Here is a 6,000-nt window from a genome sequence, read left to right as displayed (position 1 = left end):
CTTTCAGGATTATGCGAAGGGATGTCAGGGCAATGTTTTTTTTTTTCTTTATAAAAAACAAACAAAAACAAAACAATGGTTGACCAATCAGATAAGACTACCATCTTCCAGATGACAGATTGCAGAATTCGCGCTATAATAAACCATAACCACCACGGACTGTACAGCTATAATACAGTTCCCTCGATTTCCCCTGCCCGCTCAGCTGCGCTGATTGACGTAGTGTGAACACACCTGAGCGTCAGCCGCGAGTGTGTAGTGAATGTGCGGCAGGAGAATTACAACGAAGAGTGCAGAGTCATGAAAGTGTTTGTAAACACCGTAAGCTCCATATGCACACAAGGTAAGTGATGCTGCTGTGATGTCCAGCTCTTACACCACGCGTTTATTCTCGTTCAGGTGTAGTCCGTGTCTGGAGGTCGGTTTAATACGGAATGTTTATGTTCACACAGTGAGAGTGGAGCACAACGGCGTGAGCAGTTTGCGCCAGATGGGTTTTGTTTTGTGACGTTAGCTCGCTAAAGCTGCTAGCTAGGAAGCTAAAGGTGGCAAGAGGGCCAACTGACTAGAGTAACTGATGCAATGTTGGGGGAAACGGGCTGCCGGTAATGTGGAGGGTATTACAGCTGGATTAGTTAACTGATAATCAATTTCTTACTTCGGCATGAGTGTATAAGGCTTTTCTTAGCTTAGCTTAGCTGACTAGCAGGACAGCTGACGTCACCTGTCATGTCTTTAGGAGTGAGCGCGAGGACGCCGGTGTCACACATGCTGGTGTTCAGTCTGGACAGAGACAGAGGCATGTAATGTCCCACATTAATGTCAGTGCTGTACTCAACAGCTCACTTGACTCTGTCACACTCAGTGTGCTGTTATTGCTACGTTTCTACACTAGTTATCTGTATTTGTTTTCCTGCAAAATTGGTTTTCTGCATTTATTTATGTACGACCACTCTCCGACAACTTCATTATTTACACCACTTTAAAGCCGATATTTAACCCGCCAGTGCATGTAGATATCTAGCCGTGATCAAGATGGTCTGCTGAAGTTCACAGGATTTACGAAACTGCTGATTTACTGTGATTTTCATGCACAGTCATCTCTAGGTTTGGCCTAAAGATGGTCTGAAAAAGAGAAAATATCCAGTTTCTTGGTCGAAAATGTCAGATGAGAATGGTCAGACTTGTTCCAGTTGAAGAGAATCTCTGACTGCTCAACATGTTGAACCTTAAAGGTGACAGGCTACGGCAGAGCAATTTCTGTCAGCAACAGACAGGAACCTGAGGATACAGTTAGCTTGAGCTCCAATATTGGAAAAATGTTTCCTTGTTTGATGAGTCTCAATTTCTGCTGTGAAATTTGGAGAGAGGGAGTAAAATCTTTCCGTGCCACGGGCATATGCCACTCCACATGTCACCGCTGTGCGCGCATGTCACTGGCAGCTGTTATTCCACATGTCACCGCTGTGCGCGCATGGCACTGGCAGCTGTTATTCCACATGTCACCGCTGTGCGCGCATGGCACTGGCAGCTCCCACTCCACGTGTCACCGCTGTGCGCGCATGGCACTGGCAGCTGTTATTCCACATGTCACCGCTGTGCGCGCATGGCTCTGGCAGCTCCCACTCCACATGTCACCGCTACTTGCGCATTGCACTGGCAGCTGTCACTCGCACGCTACCAGTACAGTAGCTGCCACTGATATGTCCGTCTGTCATCGGTCTCAACGCGACTATTAACGTCTGTATATGCCACTGGACTCCTCACGGTTAAATACGTTGGTCACATGACAGCTGTATAAGCCGGTTACGGGACTCATTGTGTGTAAAGTTTTTCTGAAGTTGCGTAGTAGAAGAAGCTAATTGCTCGGTCCGTCCGCTGTGCTTTTGATAAGCTTTTCTGGCGCCAGGAGAGACTCGGTCAAACACACACACACGTTGTCCGTCAGAAAGGTCTCTGTTTATTAACAGCAAAGATATGGTTTTTATATGTTTACACTTTCAGGTACGTTCATAATCCTGTGAAAATTAATATTATTATTTTTTTCTGTCGACGTTAATAATGTGTTTTAATGTCGGTAATAATTTCACGACTAACGCATGTTTCTTAATATGATTCAGTGACGCTCCCTGTAACTGTTACCTCTGCTGAGGGATTCTTTTTTAAATGAAGCTCATCAAAACGTACTTGCGCTCATCTATGGCACAAGAGAGCATGAGTGGTCTGGCAACTGTCAGCATCAACTCTGAATTAGAAAAGGCTTTATCATATGAAGAGCTCATGTACGACTTTGCCTCAAGAAAGAAGGCAAGAAGTGTGCCTTTGTAAATTTTAAACATTGGAAAGCTCCAGCAGATGACAGTGTTGATTTTACTTCAGTTTATTATTGTTTTTTATTTTTATTTTATTTATTATAAATTTTTTATTTAAAGTATAATTTTATTTTGTATTTTTTTGCTGTAGAGCTACAATTGTAATTTTTAAATGATACAATTTATTTATGTATTTACTTTTAATAGAATAAAGTTCTATTTTGGCCCCTATAGTAGTAAGTTATATTTTATACTGTCTTAAGTCTTACCTTAGGTTAAACGTTTTTGAGAATTAGACCATCCAGCTAAGATAAATGTTATGTTGTTGATTGATAAAATCTGGATTAAGGATATTTTATTTTATTTTGTTTCATTTATTTAATTTTTAGTTTTTAGTTTCCCCCCTGAGGGATTGCCACCTTATTGTGGTCAGGGGGTTTGCGTGCCTCAGTGACCTTAAGAGCTATACCAGCAGGAGCTTAGTCTTCAAGTGGGACACCCAAGTTGGACAGGTCTGAAGGTAGAGGCCTGACAAAGTGTAATCCACTTCTTCAGGCTTTGGACGCAGCTAACAACACAATTCAGCAAAGACAATACTGTTACTATAAGCACAGGGGGAAAAAAAGAGTGCTCGATCATGACGTGTACACATAATGCCCCCTTCACATTTCTGACTGCTCCCCCAAATTTTCTGGTCTAGAACCGGCCCTGGTATGCTGAGCAAAATTAAAATAAAACTTGAACGTGCAATCAATGATTCAAAAAGGCTGCATAAAGACGTAAAAGGCTGGCACTAAAGAATAAATCCATACATCCATACATGTTCATATGACAAGAAAAATACAACACAGTAGGCTAATTAATTAAGCCTTGTGAGGCTTGGGGAATTGGGTTTATGAATGGGGTACAAAGGTTTGCTACACACACACACACATATACTGTATATATCTATATCTATATATATATATCTATATAATATATATAAAGTTAATATATACAAATATTAACTTTTAAGAAATAATCCACCACTTCATCCTATGTTTTTCTCATGTTTGTAACTACAAACCGGATGCCAAAATAGTTGGGACACTATACAAATCGTGAATAAAAACTGAATGCGATGATGTGGAGGTGCCAACTTCTAATATTTTATTCAGAATAGAACATAAATCACGGAACAAAAGTTTAAACTGAGAAAATGTATCATTTTAAGGGAAAAATATGTTGATTCAAAATTTCATGGGGTCAACAAATCCCAAAAAAGTTGGGACAAGGCCATTTTCACCACTGTGTGGCATCTCCCCTTCTTCTTACAACACTCAGACATCTGGGGACCGAGGAGACCAGTTTCTCAAGTTTAGAAATAGGAATGCTCTTCCATTCTTGCCTAATACAGGCCTCTAACCGTTCAATCGTCTTGGGCCTTCTTTGTCGCACCTTCCTCTTTATGATGCGCCAAATGTTCTCTATAGGTGAAAGATCTGGACTGCAGACTGGCCATTTAAGTACCCGGATCCTTCTCCTATGCAGCCATGATGTTGTGATTGATGCAGAATGTGGTCTGGCACTATCTTGTTGAAAAATGCAGGGTCTTCCCTGAAAGAGATGACGTCTGGATGGGAGCATATGTTGTTCTAGAACCTGAATATATTTTTTTGCATTGATGGTGCCTTTCCAGGCATGCAAGCTGCCCATGCCACACGCACTCATGCAACCCCATACCATTAGAGATGCAGGCTTCTGAACTGAGCGTTGATAACAACTTGGGTTGTCCTTGTCCTCTTTGGTCTGGATGACATGACGTCCCAGATTTCCAAAAAGAACTTCGAATCGTGACTCGTCTGACCACAGAACAGTCTTCCATTTTGCCACACTCCATTTTAAATGATCCCAGGCCCAGTAAAAACGCCTGAGCTTGTGGATCTTGCTTAGAAATTGCTTCTTCTTTGCACTGTAGAGTTTCAGCGGGCAACGGCGGATGGCACGGTGGATTGTGTTCACTGACAATGGTTTCTGGAAGTATTCCTGAGCCCATTCTGTGATTTCCTTTACAGTAGCATTCCTGTTTATGGTGCAGTGTCGTTTAAGGGCCCGGAGATCACGGGCATCCAGTATGGTTTTACGCCCTTGACCCTTACGCACAGAGATTGTTCCAGATTCTCTGAATCTTCGGATGATGTTATGCACAGTTGATGATGATAACTGCAAAGTCTTTGCAATTTTTCGCTGGGTAACACCTTTCTGATATTGTTCCACTATCTTTCTGCGCAACATTGTGGGAATTGGTGATCCTCTACCCATCTTGGCTTCTGAGAGACACTGCCACTCTAAGAAGCTCTTTTTATACCCAATCATGTTGCCAATTGACCTAATTAGTGTTAGTTGGTCTTCCAGCTCCTCGTTATGCTCAAATTTACGTTTTCCAGCTTCTTATTGCTACTTGTCCCAACTTTTTTGGGATTTGTTGACACCATTGAATTTTGAATCAACATATTTTTCCCTTAAAATGATACATTTTCTCAGTTTAAACTTTTGTTCCCTGATTTATGTTCTATTCTGAATAAAATATTAGAAGTTGGCACCTCCACATCATTGCATTCAGTTTTTATTCAAGATTTGTATAGTGTCCCAACTTTTTTGGAATCCCGTTTGTATATAACATTTCAGAACTTACACAAAGGCTTGGAAAATAGCGCAATAAGATCCAACAGGATGTTTTTATTTAAAAATCCCACATTTTTTCCAAAGTTGAAAATGAAACTCAGTGAAAAGTTTTGTTTTTTTGACGAAGAACAGGTAGATTCATATTCATTTAGATTATTTGCCTTGTCTACAAATGTATATACTTTGAATAAGTTTGTGTTTGTTTAATTTGCTGTATATAAATATATATATACTGTATACAGACAGACAGGATCATTAAAAGGATATACACAGTTACACAATTGCCTAGAGTTTCCCTGGGAAGCACGACCTACATTCTTGAAGTTTTGACCCCTGAGGTAGATATACAGAAACTTTGATACAGGACATGAAACAATATCAATAAATGCACTGTGCATACTGCTCATAACTGTCTCCTAAAAAAAAGCTTACATTCATAATTCTGCACAAGACAGAAGGATTTCACAGATTCCAGGCAGAAATGGCTTTACAATCAAACACTGTTATGGAGTAGAACATGTGTCCTGTTTCTTTTTTAAAGGGTAAAATGTTCAAACCCAAAATGGTTTTAATAGAAATTCATCACCAGAAATGTTGTCCTGTGTGATAATGGAGGCACACAACAACTTTACTCAGTACAGTATACATTTTGGACCAAGGCAAGAGGAGGAGGCCCACTGTTTAAAAACAAAAACAAAATTCTAGGCCCTGTCCCCAACTTCTTTTTAAATTCCTAGTGGTTGAAGTTAAATAATTTCACTGACGTTCCAGAATGTATGTAAAAATTGTTAAGTAATTATTTATTTTCATGTGTTTGCATAAATTAATTAAGTGTCATTTATTTTTTATCATAGAAATGTAAATAGGGAACATTGTAGAGGTCTTATTAAAGGAAGTGATTGGTGTGATTATATATAGTGTTTCTTTTCACTTTATTTCTGTCACTTTAGGTTGCAGTTACTATATATTAAAAGCAATATAGTATTACAGTTTAGATTGAAACATATTGCTTAATTTAGCCTTG

The 6,000-nt window shown here is 39.8% G+C and overlaps 1 protein-coding gene across 3 annotated transcripts in view; it reads left to right on the top strand.

Moving 5' to 3' along the window:
* Positions 1 to 248: 248 nt before the first annotated feature.
* The window catches only part of atg2b (autophagy related 2B), a 31,434-nt gene continuing 25,682 nt past the window's right edge, over positions 249 to 6,000 (top strand). For all 3 annotated transcript variants that reach the window (XM_053509572.1, XM_053509573.1, XM_053509571.1), the window contains exon 1: positions 249 to 343. The gene's annotated coding sequence lies outside the window, so the exon portion shown is untranslated. The remainder of the gene's footprint in view (positions 344 to 6,000) is intronic.

This window comes from Clarias gariepinus, chromosome 13 (genome assembly GCF_024256425.1).
Source record: "Clarias gariepinus isolate MV-2021 ecotype Netherlands chromosome 13, CGAR_prim_01v2, whole genome shotgun sequence".
NCBI classification, from domain to species: Eukaryota; Metazoa; Chordata; class Actinopteri; order Siluriformes; family Clariidae; genus Clarias; species Clarias gariepinus.
Note: the sequence above shows the minus strand (reverse complement) of the source record. Positions and strands in the feature narration are given on the sequence as shown.